At 31.3% G+C, this 10,620-nt stretch overlaps 2 long non-coding RNA genes across 2 annotated transcripts; both read right to left on the bottom strand.

Annotated features, from left to right (window-relative positions):
* Positions 1-280: 280 nt before the first annotated feature.
* LOC143066717 (uncharacterized) lies at positions 281-2,468 on the bottom strand. Its single transcript, XR_012975760.1, has 3 exons — positions 1,780-2,468; positions 1,182-1,543; positions 281-755 (listed from the first exon to the last, which is right to left on the bottom strand). It is a non-coding gene; the product is annotated as an uncharacterized LOC143066717 (long non-coding RNA).
* A 1,558-nt stretch (positions 2,469-4,026) lies between these two features.
* LOC143066716 (uncharacterized) lies at positions 4,027-9,177 on the bottom strand. Its single transcript, XR_012975759.1, has 4 exons — positions 9,040-9,177; positions 7,986-8,096; positions 5,586-5,696; positions 4,027-4,160 (listed from the first exon to the last, which is right to left on the bottom strand). It is a non-coding gene; the product is annotated as an uncharacterized LOC143066716 (long non-coding RNA).
* Between the last annotated feature and the right edge of the window lie 1,443 nt (positions 9,178-10,620).

The following is a 10,620-nucleotide window of genomic DNA, read 5'->3' as shown; positions in this document are numbered from 1 at the left end:
GTTTTTCTTTAATGTATGAGGTTTTAATGTTCCCCTTGTATCTCCCGCTTGTTTTGAAATTGTACAAATAAGAGTTTTTCAATCGTGATTGATACTGGCCTGTACACTTATAAGAACTGTCTAACGTAGACTGAAGGGAAAAGTAATCTTGCTTATATATTGATTTGATAATGAGGAAAACTGGTCTTGATGGAAAGAAATTAATCATGAATGGAACAAAAGCATTATTTATTTAAACATGTTAGGGTATAATTCAATTTACTCTTTTCATTTGTTCTGATGTGTTCGTGGTGTTTCTTCTTTCTACTTTACTTGTACACAAGGGTGGTCACTCTGCATTTATCCAGGCTTGTAACTGGCAAGATAACAATCTTGGCTGCATTACCCACCCACCCCTAATTAACATCATTTTTGTTTGCTACTTTTGTTCTTTTTTTCATTTTTTCATTTTTTTTTATTCTTTTCTTTTTTCTTTTTATTTCTCTATTTTTTTCTTTTTTTTATATATATTGTCATAGAAATTGTTTAAAAGGTTCACTTACATATGATATTACATGAACACTGAACATTTCATTTATAATCAGATAATGTAATTGTAATTTTAATATTTCCTCAGAAATCAAAACAAAAGTCCCATGACTCCGATAATGATTCTGTTAGAGTCTTTTCTTAAAGTTGTCGCATGTTCTCAGGTTATTTCAGGAACAATTCTTGAAGGTCGGTTGAATGCCTGCAAGAATGCGAATTGGCTCTGCCTGAAATTACAAAATAATTCTCATACTGTAGAATCAACTTTATACTGTCTCAACTTCTTTTTCTCAAAGAAGCATTTCAATTGTTTCCAAATATGGCATGCGTTAGTGTTCAGGATTGAATATAATATTGACTGCTTTACCCATTTGTGTAATTTTTACCTATCATGCTTGTTTGCTTGAAATTGATTTGTTCAGATAGCTATATACATGTAACAATGGTTAATCCACCATTTTCAACATAAGGTAACAATTTAGGAATATGACCGTTGTTTTTCATTCATATGATGTGTTTGACCTTTTGATGTTGCCGTTAGATACTGGACTTCCTATTTCAAATTTGGCCTTGGAGTTCGTTATTTCTGTTATTTAACTTTTTATTGTCAGCTATAACACTTTAAGCGTTATGATATATAGGGTCGTCCTTACCTGTTTTATATCTCGTGTGTCTTGGTGAAATAAACTTGCACAAGGGCAGGTTTTTTTCTGACTGTTTATGGCGTCTTTACACTAAATCCATTGGATGTTTGATGAGTACTGATAAAGAATGATCTAAGATGCCTGATTGTTTAAATAAGTTGTTATTGGCTTTGAACGAGCTGTCAGTTACTGCGAGTACTCTCAGAGCTGTACGTGGTGTCATTTTGTGGTTAAGATAACAAGTACCCGGCCACGTCCACTTTGTGTTTTCGATAGCTCTTTATTTTGGTATTCATATGATGACTGTAGCATTGCTCATCTGATTTGTATAGTTGATTCCTTTGTTGAATATTTAAACCACTGTCCCATGCCTATTTTAAAATGAAAATCTAAATTATAATTAAAATAATAAAGCAAACATATTACTTGAAATGAGATTGAAACCGGAGATTAATAAAAACTCAAATATGACGGGAAAATTATTCAATAACCAAATTAGATCCAAATGTCTAATTGAATGGGCGTGTATATATAACACCAAGTAGTGAAGTCCTTCTCATTATAAAGTATTAAAACACACAATAATGAACAGATGTATCCAAAATACCATTTTATGAAGGTTCTGTCTATTTTATCAGAAAAGACTCCAAACTCTCTAGTGTTACTGCTTTTTAAACATAAGCGACATCTACTATGTCACTCCACAGGAAACATATCTTCGGATGCGGGAGTTTCCCCTGTGTTGAAGACATATTGTTGGCTTTCTGTGATTTTCTGCTCAGAAAAAGGGTTGTTATCTCTTTGACATATGCACCATTTCCATTCTTTATTTTACATATGGATCAATAACCCTGTTAATGTAAAATAGAACGAGATGAGAAGGATTGTGTAACTAATAGCTATTTCAAAGATTTCTCTGGAATAATTTGATCTCATAGATAACTAAACTATTGCCAACGTGAGGTTTTTTTTTATATCAAATATGATTTTGAATAGATTGTTAGAAAAAACGTCTTTCCTTTATCATTTTTACTTAAGAAATATACAGGTTATATAAATTTTCATTTCGTTCTACTTAACAGCTTGGTGCTAAGTCTCTGACAGTTTTGCAGAAAAAGTTACACAAAAAATTATGCAGGAAAAAACAAATTAGTTAGCAATGTAGCTTCCACTAATTGAAAAAATGAATAAAAATGGTTGCAGATAAAAGACAAACCAAATACGAATGCGAATTTCTTCTTAAGCTGAAAAGATGATAATCTACAAAACAATGCAACTGAAACACATATCATTAGAATTGAACATGTCAAGAAATATGTGTAAAAACAAAATATAACAAGTAAGCTCATGACAGTGTGATTAAATTTTTTATATTTTTGATGAGTTTTTGTTAAAGTACTTTCTTCCCCAAAATATAAATCTGAAACATATAAATAGTATTATTCAAGGTAATAAAAAGTATCATAAAAGATCTGAAAAAGAATGTTGTAGAAATAATACATTTTTATGTTGATTCGATTAACTTACACTAAAATAAACACATACTTACATGTAAAACTTCGTTGATTAAAATATTCATGTTAAGTATAATAAAAAAAAAAGAATTTATAATGAATACATCATTTAATACTTACATTTGTTTTCCAATTCAGATTTTCGTTTTGTGTATATAGCAAACAATTCAAATAAAAGAAAGTAATTATATAAATGTTAAGGTTAGTAAATTCTTAAATATGTATTCTAAAAAGCAATGTACACCTAATGTGCAATTATATTACTATATATAATTGATAGAAAAATACTTGAGAACTTTACCATTTTTACCAGTGTTATGTGTTTACAGCCGATACCTGGAAGATAACCAATTACGCCTCTTTTCTCAACCTTTTTGATAGTGCATTATAAACGGGTCACCATCTTTTTCCTTAACTTGCTTCGTTATTTTTTTTCAAATTGCATAAACTGTCATGTGCATTTTTTCATAATATGTATACAAAATACACAATACAAATATACAATACATACGTTGCAAGTGTAATGGTAATAAACATGGTCCTTTAACGAATAATATAAGATATGCACGTAAAACAGAGTTTTATCTTAAATGCAAATACAGAGCGCATGTAAGTATCAACCAAATAATTTACTGGTATGGGTGTCTACTTTTTAGTAATATTTACAAGCGCTCAATTTTTTCCAATGACAAATATATGTGAAAATATTTCATTTTGTAAAGTAAAAATGGTTTTTCCTTTCTATTTTTTGCTGAAATCTGTATATATTCATAAAGTTGCAAAGACATTATATTCTAAATCTCGCTTTTATTTAACGATTACGCTCAAGTAATCTAGTTTTCTTTGCTTTCTGATGATCATATTTGTTGGCCGAAGAGAACCCTTTTGTTTTCTAATACCAATATTTGGTATTTAAATGTAAATCCATGTTTGATTCTTCGATTTGATGAATCTTAAGGATCAGCATACTTCAGCCACAAAATATACCTATAGTCAAAAGATGTGGATTTCAACAAAAAAGAACGAAGATATGTACACTATTTCCAAAACTCAGTGTTTTCTATAAAGATAAGTTCCAAAGTCCATTTTAAATAAATAGTCTCTGTAATAGGTTCATTGACCCTTAAATGAAGGAAACGCTAATAATAAAGACTATAAAAATCAACAAAACTCATCAAAAGAATGAGAGCGCGATTGCTTTTTTTATAGACAAAAATGTTTTTAAAGCAATTATTGATCATTTATTTTAAGAATTCAAATGCTTTTTTTTAACTTATGCGCCATAGAGACGAAATTTTTCACCCAGATGCTGTATATATTTCACAATAAATTACTTTTGCATTGAACTTCTCCTTTTTACCTGTACATGTAGCACCGATCCAACCTCCGACGCACGAGCATACTGCATATCCATTATTAGGGTTTTAACTGCAATATCCCCCATTTGAACAAAAGCCAGGATGACAGGAACTGTCTGTGATTAATGAAAAAATGATATAAAACCTTTGATAATGTTATTTTCTATTTTAGTTAATAAACATGATTTAATGCAAACATATAAAAATATTAAGATAATTGGAAATATCTCAATTGAGTGTTAATTTGATGAAGGCAACACAAGTTTACCGCTGTTAAAATCTCATGAATTATTCATGAAGGCAAACCGATAAAATTGTAAAAGGAGCAAAACCAGTCAGTTAATATATTTTGTTATAAATGTAATAACTACCACGCGAGTCAATACATCAGTACCATGTTCACACTTGCGATTATTACACAGTGAAATTATAGATTAGACTACAGATGGGAGCAGTACTAACCTTTACAAAAATTATTTTGGAGCAAATATTTTGACTGCTTGCCTAGTTAACTAAAGAAATTAATAGCAGACTAGCAATTTAAATTCATTCTTTTTAGATCTTAATACAGTTAATTTTCTTGTCTCATTAATTCCTGTATAAATGAAATAAAGATTATTCAATTTCATATACGTACATGAAGACATCATTAACGAAAAGAAACATGTTTATCGAAGGCGGATAAAACGATTATCCAATACATTGGAAAATAAATTTTCAGATGGGATAGTAACAATACCGTCCTAGTTGCTTTAGTCACTGAAATGTCAGTGTTTTGCATACATTTTTATCTTATGCTTTACAACAATTTTTCTACAATATTTTCCTTCTTTGCCTTGGTTTATGATTATATTACAAAGAATTACTCAATCCAAAACTAAATAGTGTCCGGATATATGAGATATTGTTTAATTTTCAGGTGCTTTTGGGGCTGCCCGTCGACTTCGGCAGTCATATAACCAATTTATCATACAACCATAACTTGTTATTTTAAGAACAACAATGGTCAGTGTTAGAGGATACTGACAAACATTTGTGTTATACTACCTATTCTGACTAAGTTATGCAAACTACTTTTCCATATATCTATGTCTATATCCATACCTTTTGTGTTCTATGAGTTTTGAGCCGACTGGACGATATTGAACTTCAGTACAAGTGCAATCGAAATATCACAGTCATATTAACTTATTGCAGAACTGGTTTCGAGGTTACTTGAGAAGTGGATCGGTTTTATGTTAACCTATGTGGCATTCATATGATAAAGTCAACATGTTCAGTTAACTTTGTTTTGGTCCTAAGACCGAATACAGTAGTCCTACAACCTGTCATATGATAACATTGACCAGTCAATTAGGACTGCAACCATCTGTATTATGGGTGCGTTTTTCAAACCGTGCTCACTTATTTTGTGAATTCAAGTAAACCGAACTACTGTATGACAAGAGCGTCGTGAAGACGATATTTTCCTCTGAGTTTAATAATACATGAGCTAGAAACAGGTGTCTTAAAAGTTTGCTGTAGACATTGTTTTATCTTACCATTGCATTTAGCTCCGATCCAGCCACCAAAGCACGAGCATATTAAGTCACCGTTACTGTCTCGAATACAAGATCCACCATTTAAACAATAGTCGTGATGACAGGAATCATCTGTGATTAGAGAAAAACATTGTTTTTTATAACCTTTGGCTATGCAAAATAGAGTTTGTTATATGCATGCTATACGACAAGTTAAACAATAAAAGACAAACCAAATAAAATATTAAGTGGCCTTTTATCAAGGCAACTTTACATTACCGATGTTATGATAGCATGAATGAAAAAAAATCAGATATTAAACATAAACCGATGAAATTGAATAAAATGGAACAAAGCAAGTTATTCTATTGGATAAATGTGTAATGCATCTCCTGTCATGTGAATCTTCACTCAATTAAAATGTTAAAATCGGGTGTGTGACAATATAACAGGTTAGACGAGTATTCATTCACGTGATTAGTGAATTAAAACATATACATTTCAAATTGGTCAACCAATTTGTGATGGTAATCGTAAACGTATGAAGTGTGGGATTTTAGAAATCAATCTTTTTAACTCTGTTGGAAAATACGTTGTTTTTGGAACCGCAAACATAGAGCAAACGCTAGAATCAACGATCTCTTCCTATGAATTGCTATGTATATTTCCCAAATCGTACAACTTGCAATGTGTATATTAAAGAAGCAACACGAAAGACAACAGAGGGACATTCAAACTCAAAAATCGAGAAAAAAAAACAAATAACGTAAAAGCTTAAACAAGAAACAGACAAACAGACAAACAACAGAACACAAACACAACATAATACAATTAGGATTGAATCCCAACAACTGGAGTCGATATAATACGACATAGATGAAAAATCAAAGCAATGATATTAATAAAAAAAATATTCAGAGTAATCGTAAAACAAATAACAAATTCAAGTGGAAAATTTTATCGTCAATATATAAAAATCATTTAAATAATATAAATATAGAATATGAATATCTGTATTCATTAGTATATAATTGATCACTTAGTTTCTCATAATCACTTGATGGATGTTTTGTGCATTTAAAGTCACATAACACAACACAAGGTGAATATGTGTAGTCCTTATACGTCAATCAATTACAATGTGTTATCTGTGGACAATAAAATCCCTGTATTCATTATATTTCAGAGATATTACACTTTAAGATTTCGCTCCTACTAAATGATTATATTTTACTGCCGAAATCGTCTATTTGTTAGGACAAAGAGGACTCTTTGCAAACTTTCACCTTCCTGATACTAAAAGTTGATATTAATTAGATGTTCTTTGACGCAAATCTTAACGAATATACCATTTAGCATACTTTTAGCATACTTTTGTCACAAAAATGTGAAATCGGTTCAAGAGACAATATAGACACGATGAACTACTAGACTCGTAAACTAATATTCCTCACGAGAGATCTTTAAGTTTAACATTCATAGTTTTGTCATTTCTAGTAAATTATATCAATCTTCTTTGTAGCACATATTACAATTGAATCGATTCTTAAAATATTTAACGGTTGAAATGAGATATATATATATGTAAATGATAAAAAAAAGCCATCAAAAGTTCGTGAAAGAATGGAGTACTATTGTGTTAGTGTATGCTACGGATTTGGCTATACTTTTTGAACTTTTTGGATTATAGCTCTTCATCATTTATATAAGCTTTGGATTTCAAATATTCTGGCAACGAGCATCATCACTGAAAAGACATGTATAGTCGAAATGCGCATCTGGTGCAGCAAAATTGGTACCGTTAATGTTATTATTAATGTATCCTTTTTCTTCGGAAGGGGCAAACAGTAGGGTGTACTTTTTTATACTGCCTTTAAAACTACTGCGACTTATTTGAAACAAGTGTGTGTATGTTTAGGAAAGCATTCTCAAATATTTGGTGAATTCCAGTTAATTTGAATATTGTTTGAATGGGAAGGTAGTTGAGACGAGAATTTCCTCCTGGTTTGATAGTCCATGACATAAAAACATAAGGCAAACGCGCAACACAAGTATGCTGTTTAAATCAAGTGAACAAATTAAATTGAGAATGGAAATGGGGAATGTGTCAAAGAGACAACAACCAGGCCAGAGAAGAACAGACAACAGCAGAAGGTCACTAATACAGCGAAAAAATTCCCGCACACGGGGGTGTCCTTCAGCTGGCCCCTAAACAAATATATATACTAGTTCAGTGATAATTAACGCCATACTTAACTCCAACTTGTACACAAGAAACTAAAATTAAAAATAATACAAGACTAACAAAGGCCAGAGGCTCCTGACTTGGGACAAGCACAAAATTTTTTATGAGATCTCAACCCTTCACCTATACCTCTAGCCAATGTAGAAAAGTAAACGCATAAAAAAAGTAAGTTTTACCTGTACATGTATCACCGGTCCAGTAATTTACACACGAGCAGACTAAAGTACCATTGATGTTTTGGCTACAAGATCCACCATTTGAACAATAGTCGGAATGACAGGAATAGTCTTTGATATATATATATATAAAAAACTGTTCTATAACCTTTGATAATGCATTATACATGCAATTTAATATCATACTAGTAATGGTATAAGGTATGCATAAGGTGGGCAAATAAAACAAAAAATAAACATTTATAGATTTATTGTAAATTTGATGAAGGAAACAGTACTTTGCCGATGTCTAAACCTCAAATTTCGATAATGAAGAAAACATCACGGTAACAAATACAAACTTGGGACATTTAATGGTGTAATTCATTCGAATGATATAATAAATATAATGAAATGAAAGTAATAATGCCAATTGTAAAGCAATAACTATTCTATATATTTATAGTTTTGTATCAATTTTCCGTTGTGTGTTAAATTTTTTAATATATAATTGTATTCTGTTCTTTCCATGTTCGTTGAGACATTTATGTTATTTGGTTTTTTACGAGTGTTATTTGAATTACATATTTATTTAAGTGTTCTCTGGCACAAATACGACTTGCCTTAACATATTTAAAAACAAATGTGATCAGCGTCTTAGTTAATGTTAGAAATCACATGACATCCGTTAATTTATTTACAGTTTGAGCATACATATGTAGATATACAGCTGTTAACCAGGAGACTAATTAATAGGTGCTATCAATAACGTGTATTATATATTACATAAAATGATATATAATTGTTAACTGTCATACTGTGTTCATATCCTAAAGTTTATAACGTAAACGTGTGAGTTTGTATAATGCCCATCTCTGAATTTTACTTATATAACGTCATCTGTATGCATGTCAAATTACTGTACTAAATACGCATTTACAGCACATCATGTTTCATATTAATGATAATATTTGAATTAAGTATATTAAACAAGAATGTATTACTTATCATTCACATGTAAATGGTATTGGTTTTTTTTTATTTAAAAATGATGAATCGTTATAAAAATACTTACCGTCACAATTATCATCCAAATCGCTTTCTTGAAGACTTGATAGTCGAGCATTGTTAAAATCTAAACAGGTTACATCCTCGTAGACTAACGATCTTGATTCTGATTTTGATTTTAGCCAGGACCAGAATGGAACGTTACAATCACATACCAAATCAAGATACCTGTTTGAATTATAATGATAAGAAGTCAATGGATTAATTCTGATTCACGAATTTTTTTTATTGCACTTTATAAGTAATGTACATGATGTACAGTATGCCAGTTCTTGAAAACCCTCCTCTAAAAGATTATGATTAATGGGAGTTATACAAATAGACCAGCTGTAAAAACATAAAAAAAACAAGAATGATTCCCTAGTACACGGATGCCCCATCCGCACTTTCATTTTCTATGTTCAGTGAACCGTGAAAATGGGAAAGATCTCTAATATAATATTACAATTAGAAAGATCATATCATAGGGATCATGTTTACTAAGTTTCCAGTTGATTGAACTTCAACTATATCAAAAACTACCTCGACCAAAAAATTTAATCTGATGCAGGACGAACGGACGGACGGACAAAGAACTAACGAACAAACGAACGGACGGACGGACGAACGAACGGACGGACGAACGAACGAACGAACGGATGCACAGAACAGAAAACATAATTCCCATAAATGGGTCGTAAAAATATTTGATGTACCCACCGAACAAACGGCTAAACTATATAACACTGAAAATAAAAAAATTGTAAGCTTTTAGAATAAGGATGTCGTAAGCGTGAGAATTGGTCAGGATTTTGTATAATGGAGGTCAAAGGTCGACAATCATATATTTTCAAATACTGTTGATTTTAGAGCTAGCTCAAAGTACGTTGGTTTTCTTGAACGAGGAATACTGCTTTCTCAAAAATGCTAAGACAGGGCTATGCATCAATCAAATTAAGGTCATCACTCAAGAAATTTTCAGCTGCAATCATGAGCTGATTGGCCATTATTACATAAGTGTGTCAGCAATCATAACTGATATTCTTCCTCAGTCACAATAACCTCCCATCATTACCGAACTATCAAAGAAATAACAAGGCGGGTGCCGTATCCGGTGCAGTAAATGCTCACCCTTACGGAGCACCTGATTTCACTCCCGGTATTTAGTGGAGTTCGTGTTGTTTCATATCTATTATTTGTAACTGATGATGTAAATGTCTTGTGAATCTTTGTTGACTCCTTGGTTATATTTATAAATTGTTATTTGGATGGAGAGTTGTCTCATTGGCACTCACACCACATCTTCCTATATCTATTTAGAAAGTGTTTGGTAATGATATTGAACTGCTGACTATGATATTTGATTTAATCTGGATTTGTTGTATTCGTATGATAATGGAATCGCCGTAATAATTGCCTCTAGCATATTTTTTATTTTATCTTCTGGATCCCCTTTTGCAGTCTTGCATCTTTTATGTACAGCCCGTAACAGAGAAGTGATTGAATTGATGTTTCTTTACCGTCAAAATTAGCTACGTTATCGACAAACTTAATTGAGTAGTGACCGAACTATTGGTACTTTAACGTTAAAACGATTGACAATGCTGAC

Source organism: Mytilus galloprovincialis, chromosome 3, assembly GCF_965363235.1.
Source record: "Mytilus galloprovincialis chromosome 3, xbMytGall1.hap1.1, whole genome shotgun sequence".
Classification (NCBI taxonomy): Eukaryota; Metazoa; Mollusca; class Bivalvia; order Mytilida; family Mytilidae; genus Mytilus; species Mytilus galloprovincialis.
This window is presented reverse-complemented; position numbering and strand designations above follow the sequence as displayed.